Genomic DNA, 23,153 nt, shown 5'->3' on the forward strand with positions numbered 1-23,153 from the left:
CTGATACAGTTTCAGGAAACACAGGATAGAGTTGTATCATATCACTTGATATTGCTCTTGCCACGTAGGGGGCATTCAAAAATGTTCACTGGAAAAGTGTTCTCTAATATCTGTGGAGACTACAGCATTTCACTATGGAATATCAAGTGGGCAAAGATGGAGGGGAGGGCAGGCTCTGAGCTTTGCAAGAAGCAGAAGGAAGAAAATTATTAAAAGTCCTTCCTGGGAGGTTTTTTCTCTCTGTAATTTCCCTCACCTCTACATCTGGCTGGCACAAAAGAAATCTCTGCTTTTATCACTTGCCACCGTTTATATTTAGAGTCCCCAGAAAGTTCTCACATGAACTCTTTTCCCGCACCCTGGTGGATAGAACCCTCTATTTTCTTCCCCTTCTGATCTAAGTTGCTCATCACTACTGTTCTGCTAGTGCCTGCTTTGACAAAAATGATGCTATGTCGGGCACCAGTGCTTTCAGAGCTGCCAGTGTGACTAATGTTGATGCAGCCCTGAATTTTCTGGGTCCCAAAACACCAACGACTTTCACCACTTCGCACATAAAGTGTAGAAGTCCTCTCTACCTTAACAGTAGCTACTTCTAGTGTGTAGATCATTCTCTTCAGCTTAAAGAGAAATCTCCAAGAGAAAATGGCCCTGTGATTATCTCCATCCTTCCATCAAAGTCCCTGCCCTTTCACTCAGGGGTCTTTGGGGGGTGGTGGGGGATGGCCAGGTGAAGTAGGGTTAGTTCTTGGGCAGAGAAAATATGAAAATTTAGAATTTAATCTATTGCCACTTCAAGCTGTGTGGACTGAATAGCAAAGGAAACCTGTCTGCAGCTTGGGAAGGAAAAAGTAGATTGCAGAAAGAGGTAGGGAGTCACATAGTGCTCATTTTCAAGTCTGACTCATTTCTTAGTGGCTTTGACCAATTAAAGGTTATTGCACTTACCAGATGCTCATATTAGGAACCTTCTGGGATGAGACTTTTTCTTCCAAGTCAGCCTCCAGGCTAATGGGAAAAACAAAAACAGGAGAATGTTACATTTCCCACCCCCCAGATGTACAAGGATGAGAGATGGAATGGTTCTTGTGGAATATATGTCTGGCTTAGTAAGAAGTGGAGTGACCGCAATGTGGGCTTGCCTACATTGAAATTTACAGCTCTTTGTAGCCTCTGGGAACCCAATCTTGACAAGCTCCCTCCACTCTAGTAATAGTTACTTTATCCCCTTGGGGTTTCCCAGTGGCAACCCTGGGGATAATGTACCTGACAGACAATTCTCCAGGAGATGCAGGGAATTATAAGATGTGGAAGTTGTTAATAGGCTTGTAGGAAGGATTGTAACACATCACTCCCCCAAGAGGCCCTGAGACAACAAATATCAACTGTTCCATGAATAACAAATAACCTTTTCTGGCATGAGCTGACATTCACTAAATATAGGCTTTATCTTCCCTGCCTGCAGCACTCTGTCAACAATACTGTCCCTGGACTTAAAATTCGTGATCTAGCAATGTTGCCTGAGATAAAAAAAAGGACCCATTTGGGGAAAAGGAGGTGAGCCATCACATGTTCAGGACTCACTTGTCTTATCAGATATCCATCCCTGCAAAGCACTCAGCTAACGTAACAGTGGAATGGTCTCTCTTTTTAATTTTATTTTTGGCTGTTCTGGGTCTTGGTTGCTGCACGTGGGCTTTCTCTAGTTTCAGAGAGCAGGGGCTGCTCTCTAGTAGTGGTATGCGGGCTGCTCACTGCAGTCGCTTCTCTTGTCACGGAACAGGGCTCCAGATTAAGCAGGTTCAGCAGTTGTGGCCACAGGCTTAGCTGCCCCGTGGCATATGAGATCTTCCCAGACCAGGGACTGAACCGGTATCTCCAGCATTGGCAGATGGATTCCCAAGTATTGGACCACCAGGGAAGCCCCTCTTTAAGCCTCAGGTAATGTGTGAGCTTAGAGGTAACACCCAGAAATGTGTGGATGCTGTACTCCAAGAGCTGTATATGCATTGAAAAATGACCAATATACAGCTGTGTTTTCCCACTGTTGTAATGTATGTGGGTGTCCATTGCTCTGATGCTTTCTCATCCTGGCCCCACCCTGGCCTCTCCTGGCTCCCCTCTCCTCAGGGGAGATAAGAGACAGGACTGCTCTCCCTCTGCACACTAGTAAGAAGAGGCTGAGATAATGAGTGTTGGGAGATGTTAAACTCATCCTCTTGGGACAAAGAAGCAGGAGCCACATGCCTGGGCTCTCTTCCTTCCCAGGATTCTCCGTTAATAAACATGTCATGTACTGTTTTAAGGTATTTACATAAATTAATTTAAATCTCATAAGAGTCCATGAGATAGGGACAGCTCTCAAGCCCATTTTGCAGATAAGGAAACTGAGGTCTCTGGGAGCTTGACTAACTGTCAGTTGGTTGAGCCATGGTTCTAATGAGACAGTCTGACCACTGAGTCCAAGTGTGCACTTATTCTGCTGTGTTGACTCCCACAGACTGTCCACCTGCCTCACTAAGGGTCACCTCCTCTGGGCTCTGACAACTTCCCTTCCCCTCTGGGCTCTGAGACTGGCAGGGAGTCTGTTGTGTTTCCCACACCCACTACAGATGATCCCTGAGGTCTGAAGTGACAGGAGAGTTGGTCCTATGTTGGCTGATGGAGTGTGTTCGCTGGAGATGGGGGAATGGAGGCTCACATCTGGGCTTGGGGCGTCCGCGGGGTTGGCGTCCAGGGTGTGAGCTGGGCTCTCAGATGCTGAAGGGGGAAGACCAGCAGGGGCCGTGCAGGGTTACCTCATCTCTGTGATATTTCACAGCCTGAAACGCAGCCTCATGTGGACCTGAGGTCCCAGGGGTGTTCACTCTTCTCCTTCCCATCTCACTGCCCTGACTGCTCTTCTTCCAACTGACTCCCTGGGAGCATCTCTCCAAGGAGGGGTCTGGCCACACCCCTGCTCACCAGCACTTCCTCGCACTCTGCCTGCTGCTCCCTTCTGGGGCTTCCTGGATGGAGCGAGAGGAAAGCAACTAGGATAGACAGAGAACTTGACATTATGCTGTAAAGAGAAAGCAGCGTGTCTGTCTTTAAGAAAGGCAATGACTGCCTGAGGGGAGAACATGAAGTGGCTTCCTCTGAGCTGTTAGACTGCAGGCCTTAGTCTTCTGCAGGATGTTGGTAGGCGGCTGACTTCAGTTTCTTGAAACAAAGATGTTTCCAACCCAGCTGCTTCCTTCATCAGAGATTGCAAGCAGGGAAAATTTGAAAGTCAGCCAGCAAGATGGGGTTTTGCTCTTCTGTGATCTGATCTCAGGAGTGATGTCCCTGTTGCCATATTCTACTGGTCAGAAGCAGGTCACAGCTCCCACCCACACTCAGGGGAGGAGAGTCTACAAGGTGTGAACCCAGGAGGCAGGGACACTTGTGTGCATCTCAGAGTCCGTCTGCAGCGGGACTTCCCAGGTCAGAGAAGCAGGAGCCCGAGGAAGTGAGCCCTACGCCCTGGACGTGGTCACACATGGGCTGCACAGTCACTGAACAATCTGTCACTGTGGGTCCACCTTGAGTAGGGTAATCTGCAGAACTGATACAGTAAATCTGTGCTCAAACACTGAGAAAATTCCAGAGTGTTTTTCAAAGTGGCAGCACCATTTTATAATCCCATCAGCATGTTTCATGCTTCCAATATCTCTACAGTTTCCAAGTGGCTCAGTGGTAAAGAATCCGCCTGCTAAAACAGGAGATGCAGTTTCCATCTCTGGGTTGTGATGACACCTGGAGGAGGAAATGGTTCAGTTCAGTTCAGTTCAGTTGCTGAGTCATGTCTGACTCTTTGCGACCCCATGAGCTGCAGCACGCCAGGCCTCCCTGTCCAACACCAACTCCTGGAGCCCACACAAACTCATGTCTACCCATTCCTATATTCTTGCTGGGATAATCCCATGGAGAGAGGAGTCAGGTGGGCTATAGTTTATGGTGGGGTTATAGTTTACGGTGGGGGCAAAGAGTTGAACACTACTAAGTAACAGAGCATGGATGCAGGCAATATCTCTACATCCTCTCTGAGGATATGAATCTTGGTTTCTGGATTTTCAAGGAGGGGATGCCTCTTAGCTCCCCACGCAAATAAGCTCTGGCTTATATTTCCTGTTATAGCTCATAAACTTGAGAAAATCAGAGGTAAGGTTTTTCCAGATTTGGCTAACACCCTAAGGATAAAAACATATTTTCTCTCTGGTGACTGCCCACATATATATTTTGGCCTAAAAAATTATTTCCTTCATATTATAGTTATGGAAACTTTTTATACTTTATCACTTTTATTTTGTTTCCCTGGAAGAGGTAGTCTTAAAACCAAGCCCACCATGTTACTGGAAATGGAATCTCCATGACCTATTAATTCACCCTTGCTATTTTTCTGGTGCTAGGGTAGGTCCCTGAGTGCAAGTCCACCTCAGCAAATGATATTTTTATCTCTTCTGTGAGCCAGTGCTCGTTTCTGAGATATTTGCTATCAGGTCACAATAAGAAACATACAGACATTGAAAGTGAGTGTAAGCAAGTAAACTTCTACCTTATTTCAATCCACACTGGTAATTGTCAGCATCAGATACTGACATAGTTTTTTTTTAAGCCAAGATTGAGGCTTTATCTCAGCAAGCACAGTTACTAGCTGCTGAGAATGAAAAGTTCAAGGTGAAGCTGTCTCAACCATTCCAGAAAACACACAGGCTCCAAGAAGGGAGTGAAGTGTACAAGAAGGGAGTGAAGAGAAAGAGGTTGTTGAAACAGATGTGGTAGTTGTGGAAGTGAAGGGCATAGAACTGGTCATGTCACAAGCAAATGTGTCGAGAGCAAATGTTGTCCCAGCTCTGAAGAACAACAGTAATGATATTGTAAATGCTAATATGGAATTAACCATCTGAAAAGAGGACCTTCTTTGGTGTTTCAAAAGAATAACTGCAGCTGGGTTTGAAATTTGTACTGTTTCTATCAAAAACATTTTGGCTCTTTGTTGGATGAAAAAAAAGAAAAAATATCATTGGATCTGCTAAGATAGTTGAATCATTAGCTCTCCATGGACCAAGTCCCCATGGTTCAGGTAGACTTGTATTTAGGCCCCTGCCCTGGCACCAGAAAAATAGCAGGAGTGAGAAAACAGGTCATGGAGAGTCCATTTCCAGTAACATGGTGGGCTTGGTTTTAAGGCTGCCTCTTCCAGGGAAACAAAAGTAATAAAGTATAAAAAGTTTCCATAACTACAATATGAAGGAAATAATTATTTTGGCCAAAATATAAATGTGGTAGTTTGGTGAAATTAGTAGTTTGGTGTCTGAACTAGTAATTTTTTAAGACTTTGATGGGAGTCACAAACTGATAAACTGATAAATATTATGGATGCTTTCTCCAGTAAGGTGTTGATGTACAAAGGAATATAAAGCAATATAAAATATCAGTGTACACACACACACACACACACACACACACACATGGGCTTTCCTGGTGGCTCAGCAGTAAAGAAACTGCCTGCAATGCGGGAGCTGCAAGAGATGTGAGTACGGTCCCTGGGTTGGGAAGATCCCCTGGAGGAGGACACGGCACCCCACTCCAGTATTCTTGCCTGGAGAATCCCATGGACAGAGGAGCCTGGTAGGCAACAGTCCATAGGGTTGCAAGAGTCAGACATGACTGAAGTGACTTAGCAGATATGCATGTGTATATATATATATATATACACATATACATATACATATGTATATATATGGAACCCATGAAGATGTAGATGTTGGCTTTTTAATCCTAGAAAGAGACAAAGGCAAGGCAAGGACATTTTGAGTAATCATTTCATCATTCAAAAATGGACTCCACTTATCTATAAGCTGGATCCCATCAGAGAACATTAGAGAAGTGAAAGATGTCATATGTTAGTCACTCATTCATCCAGCCATGCCCAAGTGCCTAGAATGTACTAGATCAAGTTCTGGTCTAGATCACTGGTCCAAATACTGAAATTTGTCACTTTTTTCCCATCCCTTACCCTTACCTCTGGGACTTCCCCGGTGGCTCAGTAGTAAATAATCTGTAATGCAGGAGACCTGTGTTCAATTCCTGGGTCAGGAAGATCCCTGGGAGGAGGAAATTGTGTCGCCACTCCAGTATTCTTGCTTGGAAAATCCCATGGACATAGGAGCCTAGCAGGCTACAGTCCATGGGGTCACAAAGAGTCGGACCCAACTTAGAGATTAAACAATGAAAACCCTCACCTCTACCTCTAAATCTATACCCACTTCCCAACTGAAGGGAATTTCACACGTAAACATTTTGGTCAGAGTCCGAGATCACCTACCTCCATGAAGGAGAAAAACTTGTTTCCTAAACATTTCTGCAGGTGGCAGACATGGCACCAGTTTCCTCCTGTCACATGGGCTCCAAATAAGGACACAGTGAGACAGAACTAAGACCATGGCATCTGGTCCCATCACTTCATGGCAAATAGATGGGGAAACAGTGGAAACAGTGAGATTTTATTTTTTTGGGCTCCAAAATCACTGCAGATGATGACTGCAGTCATAAAATTAAAAGACGCTTGTTCCTTGGAAGAAAAGATAAGACCAACCACCACAGCTTATTAAAAAGCAGAGACATTACTTTGCCAACAAAGGTCCGTCTAGTCAAAGCTATGGTTTTTCCAGTAGTCATGTATGGATGTGAAAGTTGGAGTATAAAGAAAGGTGAGCAGCAAAGAATTGATGCTTTTGAACTGTGTTGGAGAAGACTCTTGGGAGTCCCTTGGACTGCAAGGAGATTGAACCAGTTCATCCTAAAGGAAATCAGCCCTGAATATTCATTGGAAGGACTGTTGCTGAAATTCCACTACTTTGGGCACTTGATGCGAAAAACTGTTCATTTGAAAAGACCCTGATGCTGGGAAAATTGAAGGTGGGAGGAGAAGGGGACGACAGAGGATGAGATGTTTGGATGGCATCACTGACTTGATGGACATAAGTTTGAGTAACCTCCGGGAGTTGGTGATGAACAGGGAGGCCTGGTGTGCTGCAGTCCATGGGGTCACAAAGAGTCGGACACGACTGAGCGAGTGAACTGAACTAAACAGAGACAGAGAGGCTGGCATCACATTGAAGGTTTTGATCTGCACAGCATGAATCATGGTAGTTTATTGAGTTGCCAAGGGCAGCAGAGACAGCAAGCCTAGTACCAGAGTCCATCCTCCAGCTAAGGGAGTGTCTGTTTTGTGAACAGTAGCTTCTGCTCCTCGTGCAGGGGCGGTGGTTCCCCACCTGGGAGAGACTGTGGATGCTGAGCTGGCTGTGAATCCTCAGGCTGTTCTGTGACTTTTCTTGAAATAAAACAAAACCACAAATCTCACTCTCTTTCTCTCCTTTGCAACAAATTGAAATCCTTTTTCTTCCCACAAAGAACTTTATAAAAATATCATGTAGGGAAACTTTCAGAGATTTTTTCCCCCCTCTGTTTTATTGAGATATGATTGATATAAAATATTGAGTAAGTGTACAACCTATGATTTGATAGTTTTCTATACTGCACAATGATCAGCAGCAGAACTTTAGCTTACACCTGTATGATGTCACATAATTACCATTTCTTTTTTGTGGTGAGAGCATTTAGATCTGCTCTCTTAGCAACTCAGAGACTTTATGATATCAGACTAGTTTCTAAAATGTGCAGATCCCTATACTGCTTAGAAGAGAAAACATGTATCACCCAGAAAATGTCTTGACTTTTTCTTCCCATTTAAATGTGAATTTAAGCCCCTCCCCATCCTGATCACTCTCTGATCACAAGCCTCAGTGGATCCAAACCTGACTAAGCATGAGGACTGCTTGTCAGGCTTCTTACAAAATACTCAGGTCTCCTCCTAGACCCAGCTGCTCAGAGTATTGGGCACGGAGTCCAGGAATCCCTTATGAACAAGTCCTACAGGGGAGGCTGATGCACAGCCACGTGGGAATCCTGGTTTATATCTTCACTACTAAATCTGTGATCTGAAAGTCAGCAGCATCAGCCGCAAACTTGTCATGAATGTAGATTCTCAGGCTCTACTCCCTACTGTCTAGATTTGGGAGGTCTAGGTGAGCACCAGCATCTCCAGCTTGGTCACCTCACCATTTCCTATAGTTTCCTTTAGTGCATCACTCACCCTGTGCCTCCTGATTATGTACAGCAACCAGACTGAAGCTTCTAAAGACTAGTCACAATGGATTGTGTTCTGTGAAAAGCATCTTATGAATCCACATCTTACTCAGACAACATCAATACCCTTGTAATATCATCTAGGTCTATATGATCTGGTGAAACATGGGATCTAATCTCAATTCCTCATTCCTCCAGCCACACCTGCCTCCTGGCTCTTTCTTGAACACAGACACTCTCCTGCCCTCATGCATTTGCACAGGCGATTGCCCTGCCCAGAGAGAACTTCCTCTGACATCTGTGTGGACATTTCTTCATGTCCTTCACATCTTTATTCAATAGTCACCTTCTCAATAAGACCTGCACAAATCACATGACTAAAAGAGCCACCTTCCTTGTCCCTACACACATATGCTTCCTCAAAACACTTACTAACCTCTAAGGTAAACAGTCCCTCACTTACTAGGCTAACTCTGCCCCTTCTCACCAGAACACACTTCACAAGACCAACAGGGTGTGTCTGTTGTTAGTTCACTGAGGTTTTCTAGATGCGAAAATGGCACACAACAAATATCAGTTGAATGAATGATCAGTGTGGAGTGCCTCCCTGTTGTAGCGACTGTGTCTTTATTACCGTGACCTCAGGCCACTTGCTCCCTCTTGGCCGCTACAGCACAACGTCCACTAGCATTGACGTCAGTGCTGCCTGTATTTTCCCCACAAGGGCTGATCTCCCATCCCTCCCACACAGATCAGTCTGCACTCTACACATAATGATATTTTCTCTTCAGAAAAGATGATGTCAGGTTTATAGGTCCTATATTGCAAGCTACTGTGAATCTATTAGATGCTGCTTTATAAATCCCCATGAGCTTGGACTGGAGCCAGCACTAGCATTACTAGATCTAAGGGCAGAGAGAGGGACCAAGCTGCAGAGAAGGTAGAAATCCAGCAAGAATTAAGACAAGATGTGAAACAACTGGGTCCCTCCTCTATGCTAATCCCCAAATCTGGTTCCTTATAAAGGATGCAGAAAGAAAGGAAAGAGGAATCCAGGAAAGAGTCTTAGAGCTGGGAGAGATGAGAATTTCTCTCTTGATACCACTGAGATCCTGTGTACAGGGACCCCTTTGTCTTGTGAGGATAATCATTAGTGAAAATGACTCCTGCTGCTGTCAGAGATGAGGACACCCAGGGCAGAATGAGACCAGAACTCTACACATGAAAAAGAACAGTCATTATTCAAAAATAAACTAAATAAGCAAAATATAAACACATGAACACAAAGAAAGGCATGCAGGCAGGACGTAGCATGAACTAGGCTGACCTGGTTACGGGAAGTCTTCACTGTCTATGAACTCTGCCCAGGTGAGTTCTGAGTTCGCAAGAACACAGGTCCTGGTGGGACAGGGACCCCCTGAAGGGACAAAGACAAAGCAGCCGAGAAGATGACCCAGCCAAGACTGAACACATCAAAGCCATGATACACTGGCCACTGACTGGGCACAGGCCCCAACCATGCGCAGCTCCTCACAGCCTCCTCCTGTCCCTCCTGCAACAGACTGAGCACAGCAAGCAGAACAATTCTGGAAGGTTCTCAGGGCTTCCATATACTTCCTCTCTCAAACTTTAGGAATCCTCTCCTTTGCTATCCCTACAACCCTTCACGGCACCAGTTAGAAAAATCACTCTTGTAAATAGATTTTATTTTCAAAGGAAATATGACATATGACCCAGTGAAGACAGCGATGGAGAGGGTCCAGCCCCGTCTCTGCTGGAACAGGACAGTGGATCAGGGAGGAGAACACAGGTCAGGATGGGGAGAGGCCGTGGTGGGCAGGGATGGGCCAGTCTCCCCACCTCCTCATGTTATGCTAATAGGAGCACAGACACATTCAGATGCAGCTGCAGAAAAGGGAGTCTGGGGATCTGACGTCACAAAGTGGGACCGAGCATCACTCAGTCCCCACAAGGCAGCTGTCTCACACTGTGAGAGAAAAGAATCAGGAACCAGTTCAGGTCGGTCATGTAAGGGCTGACATTCTCCACAGCCCCCCACAAGCTCACATGTCCCACTCAAAGATCCCTGCCACCCAGTGTGTCCCCTCTGCCCCAACCCCTCTCCCAATCTAGACCCTCCAGGGTCTCACCTTTAGGAACCGTGAGAGACACATCAAAGCCCTAGGCACTGTCACCACCTGTGGAAGAACAAAACTAGGACATGGTTAGAACCCACAGGAGAGAAACTAGAGAAGGAATTTTGAAGAGGGTAGCCCCCCATGGCCTCCTGTCTGCACCCTCAGAAAGGTCTCAGGAATCACATCCCTCTGTACTTACTTGCAGCCTGAGTGTAGCTCCTTGCTTTTTCATCTGCAAGAAGAAAATATCACATGAGAGGCCATAGAGAAGACTGAGTCATGAGATCCTAGAAGAACCCCCCAGTCCTGGACCCCACAGAACTTTCTGGAACCAAAATCCAGGACAAAATCAGGAGAATGAAGAAAGGTGCTGTTGGGGCAACTGGACCAACTGCCCTCCTGGAGGTGGGTCCTTAGCAGGGACCCTCCCCTCTGATCTTCATGTGCTAAGAGACAGGCCCTGAACTGGAATTACAACGTGAAAAATCTGTCTTTCATTTTCACATGTACTTTTACACAAGGGTCAGTGTTAGCATCAGCTCAGACTCCACATGTGTGTGTGGAGGGTACTTTCCAATAACCAGGCAGGTAAACTTTTACTTGGGTTTGAACCTCCCAGGGAGACAAGAAAACTCAAATCCCTCCATCCATTCCCTGCCTGAGTGCTTCTTCCACCAGATTGCAGCTCCAGCCACCACAGCTCCAGTGACCATGAGGAGAACCAGTATAACAATGATGCCTATGTTAGGGACGGAGGGCTCAGGAAGTTCTGTGGAGAAAAGAGAAGGGGCCCAGACCTCAGATTTGAGTCCTGACCTTGCTGAAGGGGTCCAGAAAGGCTTCAGCTTTATCTGAGAAGAAGCTCCATGCCAGCCTCCTCCTTACCCCATCTCAGGGGTCCTGAAGCCCCTTGTGCTGCACATGGCACCTGTATCTCAGCTTCGCTCCAGAAGGGACCACTGGGGCTGCCCATTTCTGGAAGGTTCCATTCCCTGAAGGCCCGGGTTCTACAAGCTCCATGTCCTGGGTCTGGTCCTCCATGTCATGCTGCCAGGTCAGTGAGATCTCCTCAGGGTAGAAGCCCAGGGCCCAGCACCTCAGGGGGACCTCATGGTCAGAGATGGGGTGATGGGTCACATATGTCTTTGGAGGGTCTGTGGAGGATGAATCAGAAAATTCCCATTTAGTGTTACCTCCATGGGTCCCTGAAGCAGCATCCTATGATCATCCTGAGAATAAACAGGACAGTGTGTTTGAAAAGAAGCAGCACAAGCACCAAACACCAGCCTGGACTCAGAGGTCTGGGCATGTTCCCGAGTCCTTGGAAAGTTCTGGAGTTAGGGTGAGAGCCAAGGTAGGAGGCACCATGTAAGGGAGAGAATACAGAGTAATGGTCCTGACTTGGGTGGAGGCCGAATGACTCAGAAAAGCTGGAGTCAGGCCTCCAAACATGTTCTCAGGTGAGAACTGGCCCTGAGAGACAGTCATGGTTCACAAGATGGCACCCAGGGTGAAGGGGCAGTGCTGACCAGTTATTTCAGGGCTGGGTTCCTGCTTCTTCCCCAAAGAGACTGGCTTCCTTAATTGTCCTTCAGAGAAGTGGGGCCACTGGCGAGTCACTCTCTTGTACAGAATATGAAAACCTGGGTGGATTTCTCCCTCTCCCGACAGGAAGCCAGGGCCCTGTTTTTACAGGGACCCCACTTTCTTCTCCTCGTGGGAAGCCAGGTCCGGCCCGAGGGGAGATCAGGGAGGCCCCGCACCCCTCGTACCTGCGCGCAGCAGCGTGTCCTTCCCGTTCTCCAGGTGTCTGCGGAGCCACTCCACGCACGTGCCCTCCAGGTCATTCCTACTGTGACGCGCAGCGCCGCCCTGTTCAAGCTTGAGCTTGGAGATCCGAGCTGCCGTGTCCGCCGCGGTCCAGGAGCGCAGGTCCTCATTCAGGGCAAGGTAATCTTTGCCCTCAGAGGCAATCTACCGGAACCCCCGGAGGAGGCGCCTGTCGGGCCCCACGTCGCAGCCGTACATCCACTGGAGGGTGTGAGACCCTGACCCGCCCCGACCACCCTCAGTGATTAAACCCAAACTGAAAATGAAACCCGGTCAAGTCCCGCCGGCTCCTCCCGGACTCGGGGGCGGGAGGATCCCACAGTGTTGGGGTGACCCTCGGACCCGGAGACTCGGGGCGACCCCGGCCGGTCCCTGGGGACGGGGGTTGTGACCTGGATTTCATGGATTTCATGGACACAAGCTTCACTGGCTTTCAGAGCTACATTTTGGAGGCTCATGTCTCAGGTGTAAGTCTTCAAAGTTAGGGTCCCAGATGTGGAACACTTTGTTCTTCAGGGAAAAACTGGCAGTAGTGACTTCCCTCCTGATTGTATATTGTGGCTCCAAGGGTGGGGTTTATGTAGAGATTTTGTCTCTGCCTTTTCTAATCGTTTATTTATTTATTTTTTATCTCCTTATGATTTTAGTGTAGGTTTTTTCTTATTCACCTTGTGTGTGGGATTCACCTGACTAGTTTCTGCATTTCTTTTCGAAGGAGTTGTTCTGTGTATAACTGTAGGTTCAGTGTGCTCAGGGGAGGAGGGGAGATCTGGACCCTGTTATGTCATGAGTGAACAGGAACCGTCTAGCCTTTTGAGCAGCTTCCTCTCTCCTCTTTCTCCTTGCCATTTTTGTTTGTCTTTGTGTCTCTGACTGTCCCTCTTTTTCTCATTCTCTAGTTCTTCTTCTATTCAAGTCCTTTAAAAAAAAAACTTTATTTTGAAATAGTTGCAGATTAACAGAAAGGTCTAAAGATAGTAGAGGTCTTGAGTACCTTTGACCTTTTCCTTAATGGTTATACATTATATAACTTAATACAATTTAAAAGCTAAGAAACTGACATTGGTACAACATATGTATAGAGTTCCATGTAATTTTTTTCACTTGTAGATTCCTGTAGCTATCATCATGATCAAAATATGGAATTACCCCATTACCACTCACATCTCCTTTGTTGATACCCCTTTGTAGTCGCACTCACTCCCTCCCCTCACCTGTACTCTCCATAAACCATCCCTCACTCCTGGGCACTACTAACTTGATACCCATCTCTATTATTTTGTCATTTTGTGGATGGGATATAGCTGGGTTCATATAACATTTAGCCTATTAAGATAGGTTTATTTTCATTCAACATAATACCCTTGAGATTCATCGAAGATGTTGTCTGTATTAACAGCTTATTCCTTTTTTATTGCCAAGTAGTATTTCAGAGTTTGGATGTACCATCATTTGTTTAGAATATTTTAGTTATTTTCAGCTTTTTGCTGTTACAGACAAAACTGCTATGAATAATTGTGCACAGGTTTTTGTGTGGAATAAATTTTTGTTTCTCTGTCATAAATGCCCAAGAGCATGATTACTGGGCTCTATGGCAACTGTATATTTGGTTTTTTAAAGAAATATCCAAGCTCTTTTGTAAAGTAGATGTATCATTTTATATTCTCATTAGCAATGTATGAGTGATTCAGTTTTTCCAAAATGAAGCCAACATTTGATATTGTTCCTAGATTTTTCATCTTGGTTGTTCTAGTAGGTAGATACTCTTAATTGTCTTAATCTGTATTTTCCTGATGGCTAGTGACGCTAAACATCTTTTCATGTGCTTATTTACCATTTGTATATTTGCATTGCTGAGTTATTTGCTCAAGTGTTTTTTAATTGTTTTCTTCTTGCAGAGTTTTGAGAGTTGTTTGTATATTCTAGATATGAGTGTTTTGTATGATAAGTAGCTTGAAAATGTTTTCTTCCAGTTTGTAGCTTATCTTATTTTCCTCTTAACAGAGTTTTTATCAGACCTATGCTTTTTATTTGGATGAGTATTCATTTATAGATTAAAAAATAGATTATGTTTTCAGTGTATTATATTCCAATGTAAAATAAGAATTTTACAAAATAGCATAGGAAAAAAGCATGTAATTGCAAATAAGCATTTCTCAGTTCAGTTCAGTCACTCAGCCGATTCTTTGTGACCCCATGGACTGCAGCATGCCCGGCTTCCCTGTCCATCACCAATTCCCAGAGCATACTCAATCTCATGTCCATCTCGTCGGTGATGCCATCCAAACATCTCATCCTCTGTCGTCCCTTTCTCCTCCGCCTTCAGTCTTTCCCAGCATCAAGGTCTTTTCAAATGAGTGGGTTCCTCGCATCAGGTGGCCAAAGTATTGTAGCTTCAGCTTCAGCATCAGTCCTTCCAATGAATATTCAGGGCTGATTTCCTTTAGGATGGACTGGTTGGATCTCCTTGCAGTCCAAAGGACCCTCAAGAGTCTTCTCCAACACCACAGTTCAAAAGCATCAATTCTTTGGCGCTCAACACTCTTTATAGTCCAACTCTCACATCCATGCCAGACTACTGGAAAAATCATAACTTTGACTAGATGGACTTTTGTTCGTAAAGTAATGTCTCTGCTTTTTAATATGATGTCTAGGTTTGCCATAGTTTTTCTTCCAAGGACCAGGTGTCTTTTAATTTCATGGTTGCAGTAACATCTGCAGTAATTTTGGAACCCCAAAAAACAAAGTCTCTCACTTTTTTAATTGTTTCCCCACCTATTTGCCATGAAGTGATGGGATCAGATGCCATGATCTTAGTTTTCTGAATGTTGAGCTTTCAGCCAACTTTTTCACTCTCCTCTTTCACCTTCATCAAGAGGCTTTTTAGTTCTTCTTTGCTTTCTGCCATAACGGTGGTATCATCTGCATATTTGAGGTTATTGATATTTCTCCCAGCAATCTTGATTCCAGCTTGTGCTTCATCCAGCCCAGCTTTTATCATGATGAACTCTGCATATAAGTTCAATAAGTATGATGACAATATACAGTCTTGAAGTACTCCTTTCCCGATTTGGAACCAGTCTATTGTTCCATGTCCATTTCTAACTGTTGCTTCTTGACATGCATACAGATTTTCAGGAGGCAGGTCAGGTGGTCTGGTATTCCCATCTCCTTCAGAATTTTCCACAGTTTGCTGTGATCCACAGTCAAAGGCTTTGGCATAGCCAATAAAGCAAAAGTAGATGTTTTTCTGGAACTCTCTTGCTTTTTTTATTATCCAGAGGATGTTGACATTGTTGTTCTCTGGTTCCTCTGCCTTTTCTAAAACCAGCTTGAACATCTGGAAATTCACGGTTCACTTACTGTTGAAGCCTGGCTTGGAGAATTTTGAGCATTACTTTGCTAGCATGTGAGACGAGTGCAATTGTGCAGTAGTTTGAGCATTCGTTGGCATTGCCTTTTCTTGGGACTGGAATGAAAACTGACCTTTTCCAGACCTGTGGCCACTGCTGAGTTTTCCATATTTGCTGGAATATTGAGTGAAGCACTTTCACATCATCATCTTTTAGGATTTGAAATAGCTCAACTGGAATTCCATCACCTCTACTAGCTTTGTTCGTAGTGATGCTTCCTAAGGCCCACTTGACTTCTCATTCCAGGATGTCTGGCTCTAGGTGAATGATCACACCATTGTGATTATCTGGGTCATGAAGATCTTTTTTGTACAGTTCTTCTGTGTATTCTTGCCACCTGTTCTCAATATCTTCTGCTTCTGTTAGGTCCATACCATTTCTGTCCTTTATTGTGCTCATCTTTGCAGGAAATATTCCCTTCGTGTCTCTAATTTTCTTGAAGAGATCTCTGGTCTTTCCCATTCTGTTGTTTTCCTCTATTTCTTTGCACTGATCACTGAGGAAGGCTTTCTTATCTCTCCTTGCTATTCTTGGAACTCTGATTCAAATGGGTATATGTTTCCTTTTCTCCTTTGCCTTTAGCTTCTCTTCTTTTCACAGCTATTTGTAAGACTTGTCAGACAACCATTTTACCTTTTTGCATCTCTTTTTCTTGGGGATGGTCTTGATCACTGCCTCTGGTACAATGTCACGAACCTCTGTCCATAGTTCTTCAGGCACTGTCTATCAGATCTAATCCTTTGAATCTATTTGTCACGTTCACTGTATAATTGTAAGGGATTTGATTTAGGTCATACTTGAATTGTCTAGAAAAGGTCAGTTTTCATTCCAATCCCAAAGAAAGGCAATGCCAAAGAATGCTCAAACTACCGCACAATTGCACTCATCTCACATGCTAGTAAAGTGATGCTCAAAATTCTCCAAACCAGACTTCAGCAATACGTGGACCATGAATTTCCAGATGGTCAAGCTGGTTTTAGAAAAAGCAGAGGAACCAGAGATCAACAATGCTAACATACTCTGGATAATAAAAAAAGCAAGAGAGTTCCAGAAAAACATCTACTTTTGCTTTATTGGCTATGCCAAAGCCTTTGTGGATCACAGCAAACTGTGGAAAATTCTGAAGGAGATGGGAATACCAGACCACCTGACCTGCATCCTGAAAATCTGTATGTATGTCAAGAAGCAACAGTTAGAACTGGACATGGAACAATAGACTAGTTCCAAATCGGGGAAGAAGTACATCCAGGCTGTATATTGTCACCCTGCTTATTTAACTTATGTGCAGAGTACATCATGAGAAACGCTGGGCTGGAGGAAGCACAAGCTGAAATCAAGATTGCTGGGAGAAATATCAATAACCGCAGATATACAGATGACACCACCGTTATGGCAGAAAGTGAAGAAGAACTAAATAGCCTCTTGATGAAAGTGAAAGAAGAGAGTGATAAAGTTGGCTGAAAGCTCAACATTCAGAAAACTAACATCATGGCAACTGGTCCCATCATGTCATGGCAAATAGATGGACGAACAGTGGAAACAGTGGCTGACTTTATTTTTCTGGGCTCCAAAGTCACTGCAGATGGTGATTGCAGCCATGAAATTAAAAGACGCTTACTCCTTGGAAGGAAAGTTATGACCAACCTAGACAGCATATTAAAAAGCAGAGACATTACTTTACCAACAAAGGTCTGTCTAGTCAAGGCTATGGTTTTTCCAGTAGTCATGTATGGATGTGAGAGTTGGACTATAAAGAAAACTGAGTGCCGAAGAATTGATGCTTTTGAACTGTGGTGTTGGAGAAGACTCTTGAGAGTCCCTTGGACTGCAAGGAGATCCAACCAGTCCATCCTAAAGGAGATCAGTCCTGTGTGTTCATTGGAGGGACTTATGTTGAAGCTGAAACTCTAATACTTTGGGGACCTGATGCAGAGAGCTGTGTCATTTGAAAAGACCCCAATGCTGGGAAAGATTGACGGCAGGAGGAAAAGGGGATGACAGAGGATGAGATGGTTGGATGGCATCACCGACACGATGGTCATGGGTTTGGGTGGACTCCGGGAGTTGGTGATGGACAGGGAGGCCTGGCATACTGCGGTTCATGGGGTTGCAAAGAGTCGGAGACGACTGAGCGACTGAATTGAACTGATGGACCTAACATTCCAGGTTCCTATGCAGTATTGCTCTTTTCAGTATCAGACTTTACTTCCATTGTCCATCACATCCACATCACATTCTAGATAATGTCAAATTATTATCCAATGTTATTTTTCCAGTTAATATTTGCACAACATCAAGATGGAAATGGGAAGAAATGTTAATTTCAGGTCTGTAATTCCCTCCATTTCTGGACACCCTATGCAATACTAATCTTTACTCGACCTCCTTATAAATATTACCATGCAATTTAACTAGTAGATTACTGAGAAAATTCTATTCTAAGAGTATTTTAAGGAAAAGATAATTTTCCCTATGGTTAAAATATATTTTAAAAAGTGTATTTATGATTCTATGGGAAATGCTTGGCTATAGCATGTAAATTAGTTATGGAAGATATGTATGCTTGTCTGATTAATGACATAAAAACCAAGATACTTCAAACCTGAATAGCTTTCCCTTAGATATACAACTAACTAGAAGTTGTCTATTACTCTGAAAGAAAATGTGTTCTAGTGGAGAGAAGAGATTGTATATTTTTTGAAGCTGCTTTTGATGGTTTTGGCCAAAGCCTTCCATGGACAGATGCTAATTATTCCTGCCTTTTGCCTGTATAGTCAAGTGTATAAGTTGTTTTGAAATTAATTGATCTTCAAACTTCAAAACACACAATATCCATCAAGTTTCTTTCAGTTTACTTTAAGGATTATGGCTATCTTGTTTAACTCAGTCATGTGGAAATAAATGCAAAATTGAGTTGAACTTAAACAAACCATGGACGTTTCACTTAAAAAGTCAATAATTTTTCTGTTTGTTTATGTAAATCATTACAACTTTCAGATAGAAATTGAACAATGTCATAGAGGACTGGTAGTTTTTCCTTACCCATATTAGAAGTTTGGGAGTAAAATGTGGTGGTTGGCCTTTAATATATTTACCTTAAAGATGAGATAGAAACTGCCTAATTGGTAACTCTGTGATTCCTTAAAAGTTGGTTATGAATATTAGATAAAAATTAATTTACATTTAAAATTAAGTAACTGAATGAGTTCTTATTTATATATGGATAATTTTTTTTGCAATTGTATGAAAAAATATCAAGTGTTTAGTAAAATATCTAAATCATTAAAAGAGGAGAGTTAAGATAACTGAGAAATCAAGGGAATTTCTGACCTCTGTCAATTATAAGAAGTTATAAAAGAGGCAGATTAAGTATCCTCTTGCGTTCTCCTTGATATTCATTTTCCCTGAGGATTGTCATCTCTGGGCAGCTAGGTGACATCAGCCAATTAACAGTACAGGACATACATTCCCCAGAGACTTCAGTCGGGTAAACTGTTTTCACCAGATCATTATGTTGCAGTTTCATACCAATCTCATGCTTTCATAATGAGCTCTCCATCATAGAGCCAAGGCATTATATTCAGAAGGAATCCTGAGAGTTTGAAATTGCCTTCCTATGTCATCCTACCAGCTAGACAGAATGCCAATCTTCAGGACCCTGTGAAGGTATTTGAAGTTATCAAGAGAAAGCATCTTCTTGCTTAAGGAAAATTAAGGATATCCCAATTCCGAGTTGGTAGAGTCAACCTGTGTACCCATTTCATACAATCTGTGTCCTTAGTCTACATACACAGGTTCCAATGCCCAGTACTGTGTTAAAGGCAGGAACTGGAAATGAGATAGGGAATGAGCTTAGTACACTCACATAAGGTGGATAAGATTAAGAGGACTGGATCGTGATCTCTTTGGTAATTTAAGAATTGGTAAGTTCGTTTGTTTTCAGTTGCAAGTGTTCCTTAAAAGCTAATTTGAGTAACATACATGTCAGTTGGCAAAAGAAACAGAAACTCCTATAGAAATTCATCAAATTTAAGAACTAAACTTAAGTGTTCCTTATGGAAGCCAACTTTGTGTTCCTAGACATTTCATCCTATTGTAGTGTATTCATTATGTCTCAATATGGATATATGAAAGAATTTAAATTCAGGGTATTTGGTTGTCATAAAACATGTCCTTCAGTAATTGAATAATAGCATATATGTGAATGTGAACATGTTAGACTCTACACTTTCATTTTTTCCTCAGCTCCTATTTGCTCTGAAATTACATAATGTTTCTCAAAGTGTATTGTCAATATCTGTAGTTTTAAAATGTTCATTTTTCTCAAAGAAATGAACATACGCAATGTTCCAAATGCTAGTTTGACAGTTACAGCACTGAAGGTCCATTTCATGGTTATTGTGTCAATGCATTTTTGAATTTATTGTTAATGAAAAACGATCATTCTCCAACTGAGGAGAAATATCAATTTGAGAGGAGAAACATGGGTCAGAAAAGGTGATCTGAATGTTTAATTTATTGGTGAATAAGGCAAAAGACAATTTTTTGACGGACTTGCACTGAGGTGATGTGCAGTGTACACTGGTGCCTGTCCTTTCATCTTTGCACACAATTATGAATGGACTCTACATTTTGTATGAATGGACTTTAGGTTTTGTATGAATGCTTTCGGTGTCCAGCTCAGATCTTTTCTACTGGCTGGTGGGTGCACCGGTCCACACCATATTTGTAATGAGTATTGACTGATAGCTTCAGAGCCCATTCCTTCTTCAGAAAATTGCCATCAGTTGAATGGGAGCCACATCGCCAGGAGGTCTCCTGAACTTGGTTGGGTCAGCTTGCAGTCAATGACAGACTCTTGGGATATATAAAAGGCTGCCTTTGGGTCAAGTGGAGCTACATCTGACACAATGCACGCTTCATAGCTTGTTATTCTGTATACTAGTAACTCGTCACATTTAAGTGACTAGGTATTTAAATTAACATGAATTAAATTTGAATTTAAACTTCAGTTCCTTAGCTGCCACCCTTGAAATGCTCAGTCAGCAGCATGTGGGTAGCAGTGATTGTGTTAGTGAAGATAGAATACTTTTTATCAGCAGATAGTTCTGTTGGACAGTCCTGTTCCAGATTTCTCTCGGATCAGGCTTATGCTATTCCATTTGTGATCACATCCTTGCTTGGCATTGTCCACTCTATTTTGCTCTTTGCTTCTCTTTATCCTGAGAACATTTGATCAATAAACAGCTTGCAAAGGAATTCCTACTAAAGCCTCTCTTTCCCAACCTGGCCAAACGTTGTCCATACTGATTAGAACTGTTATTTCTCATACCATGATAGATCCACTTCCTCCTCATTTATAAGTCCTTCATTACTATTAGGGACCAGTCCTAATGTATCAGAGATAAGCCAAGACAGAAGGATTATTAAGGCAAAGGTGATTCAGTTATGGCTCTGAGTCTGCAGGGATTTTGTCTGCACCTTTTCAGGATTCCTTGAGGAACTGGATAGGGTAGAGTTTGAACTTTAAATTTGTCAGTGAATGTTGCATAATTTGAGATACCTTAAGAGACATTATCTTGAGATCTTCTGTCTTTAAGATGTTTGGTTTGCACAGCAAGTAGCTAGTTTTCTTGAAATACTTCTTCTTCCACTAAAATGTTAGTTATGTCTCAGTAATATACGTCGACATTCTAGGAATCAGTGAACTAAGATGGACTGGAATGGGTGAATTTAACTCAGATGACCATTATATCTACTACTGTGGGCAGGAATCCTTTACAAGAAATGGAGTAGCCATCATGGTCAAAAAAAGAATTCGAAATGCAGTACTTGGATGCAATCTCAAAATGACAGAATGATCTCTGTTCATTTCCAAGGCAAACCATTCAATATCATAGTAATCCAAGCCTATGCCCAACCAGTAACACTGAAGAAGCTGAAGTTGAACAGTTCTATGAAGACCTACAAGACCTTTTAGAATGAACACCCAAAAAAGATATCCTCTTCATTATAGGGGATTGGAATGCAAAAGTAGGAAGTCAAGAAACACCCGGAGTAACAGGCACATTTGGCCTTGGAGCACAGAATGAAGCAGGGCAGAGGCTATTAGAGTTTTGCCAAGAGAACACACTGGTCATAGCAAACACCCTCTTCCAACAACACAAGAGAAGATTCTACACATGGACATCACCAGATGGTCAACACTGAAATCAGATTGATTATATTCTTTGCAGCCAAAGATGGAGAAGCTCTATACAGTCAGCAAAAACAAGACCAGGAGCTGACTGTGGCTCAGATCATGAACTCCTTATTGCCAAATACAGACTGAAATTGAAGAAAGTAGGGAAACCACTAGACCATTCAGGTATGACCCAAATCTAATCCCTTATGATTACACAGTGGAGTGAGAAATAGATTTAAGGGACTAGATCTGATAGACAGAGTGCCTGATGAACTATTGATGGAGGTTCGTGACATTGTAGAGGAGACAGGGATCAAGAGCATCCACATGGAAAAGAAATGCAAAAAAGCAAAATGGCTGCTTGAGGAGGACTTACTAATAGCTGTGAAAAGAAGAGAAGCAAAGGAGAAAAGGAAAGATATTCCCATCTGAATGCAGAGTTCGAAAGAATAGCAAGGAGAGATAAGAAAGCCTTCCTCAGTGATCAATGCAAAGAAATAGAGGAAAACAACAGAATGGGAAAGACTAGAGATCTCTTCAAGAAAATTAGAGATACCAAGGGAAGATTTCATGTAAAGATGGGTTCGATAAAGGACAGAAATTGTGTGGACCTAACAGAAGCAGAAGATATTAAGAAGAGGTGGCAAGAATACACAGAAGAACTGTACAAAAAAGATCTTCATGACCCAGATAATCATGATGGTGTGATCACTCACACTCAGCTAGAGCCAGACATCCTGGAATGTGAAGTCAAGTGGGCCTTAGGAAGCATCACTACGAACAAAGCTAGTGGATGTGATGGAATTCCAGTTGAGCTATTTCAAATCCTGAAAGATGATGCTGTGAAAGTGGTACACTCAATATGCCAGCAAATTTGGAAAACTCAGCAGTGGTCACAGGACTGGAAAAGGTCAGTTTTCATTCCAATCCCAAAGAAAGGCAATGCCAAAGAATGCTCAAACTACCACACAATTGCACTCATCTCACAGGCTAGAAAGTCATGCTCAAAATTCTCCAAGCCAGGCTTCAACAATATGTGAACCATGAACTTCCAAATGTTCAAGCTGGTTTTAGAAAAGGCAGAGGAACCAGACATCAACAATGCCAACATCCTCTGGATAATCAAAAAAGCAAGAGAGTTCCAAAAATCATCTACTTTTGCTTTCTTGGCTATGCCAAAGCCTTTGACTGTGTGGATCACAATAAACCGTGGAAAATTCTTCAAGAGATGGGAATACCAGACCACTTGATCTGCCTCTTGAGAAACCTGTATGCAGATCAGGAAGCAACAGTTAGAACTGGACATGGAATAACAGACTGGTTCCAAATAGGAAAAGGAGTACATAAAGGCTGTATATTGTCACCCTGCTTATTTAACTTATATGCAGAGTACATCACGAGAAACGTGGGGCT

At 43.1% G+C, this 23,153-nt stretch overlaps 1 pseudogene; it reads right to left on the reverse strand.

Moving 5' to 3' along the window:
- Positions 1-335: 335 nt before the first annotated feature.
- Positions 336-12,416, reverse strand: LOC122696818 (annotated as a pseudogene).
- Between the last annotated feature and the right edge of the window lie 10,737 nt (positions 12,417-23,153).

The sequence above is a fragment of the Cervus elaphus genome, chromosome 7 (genome assembly GCF_910594005.1).
Source record: "Cervus elaphus chromosome 7, mCerEla1.1, whole genome shotgun sequence".
NCBI classification, from domain to species: domain Eukaryota; kingdom Metazoa; phylum Chordata; class Mammalia; order Artiodactyla; family Cervidae; genus Cervus; species Cervus elaphus.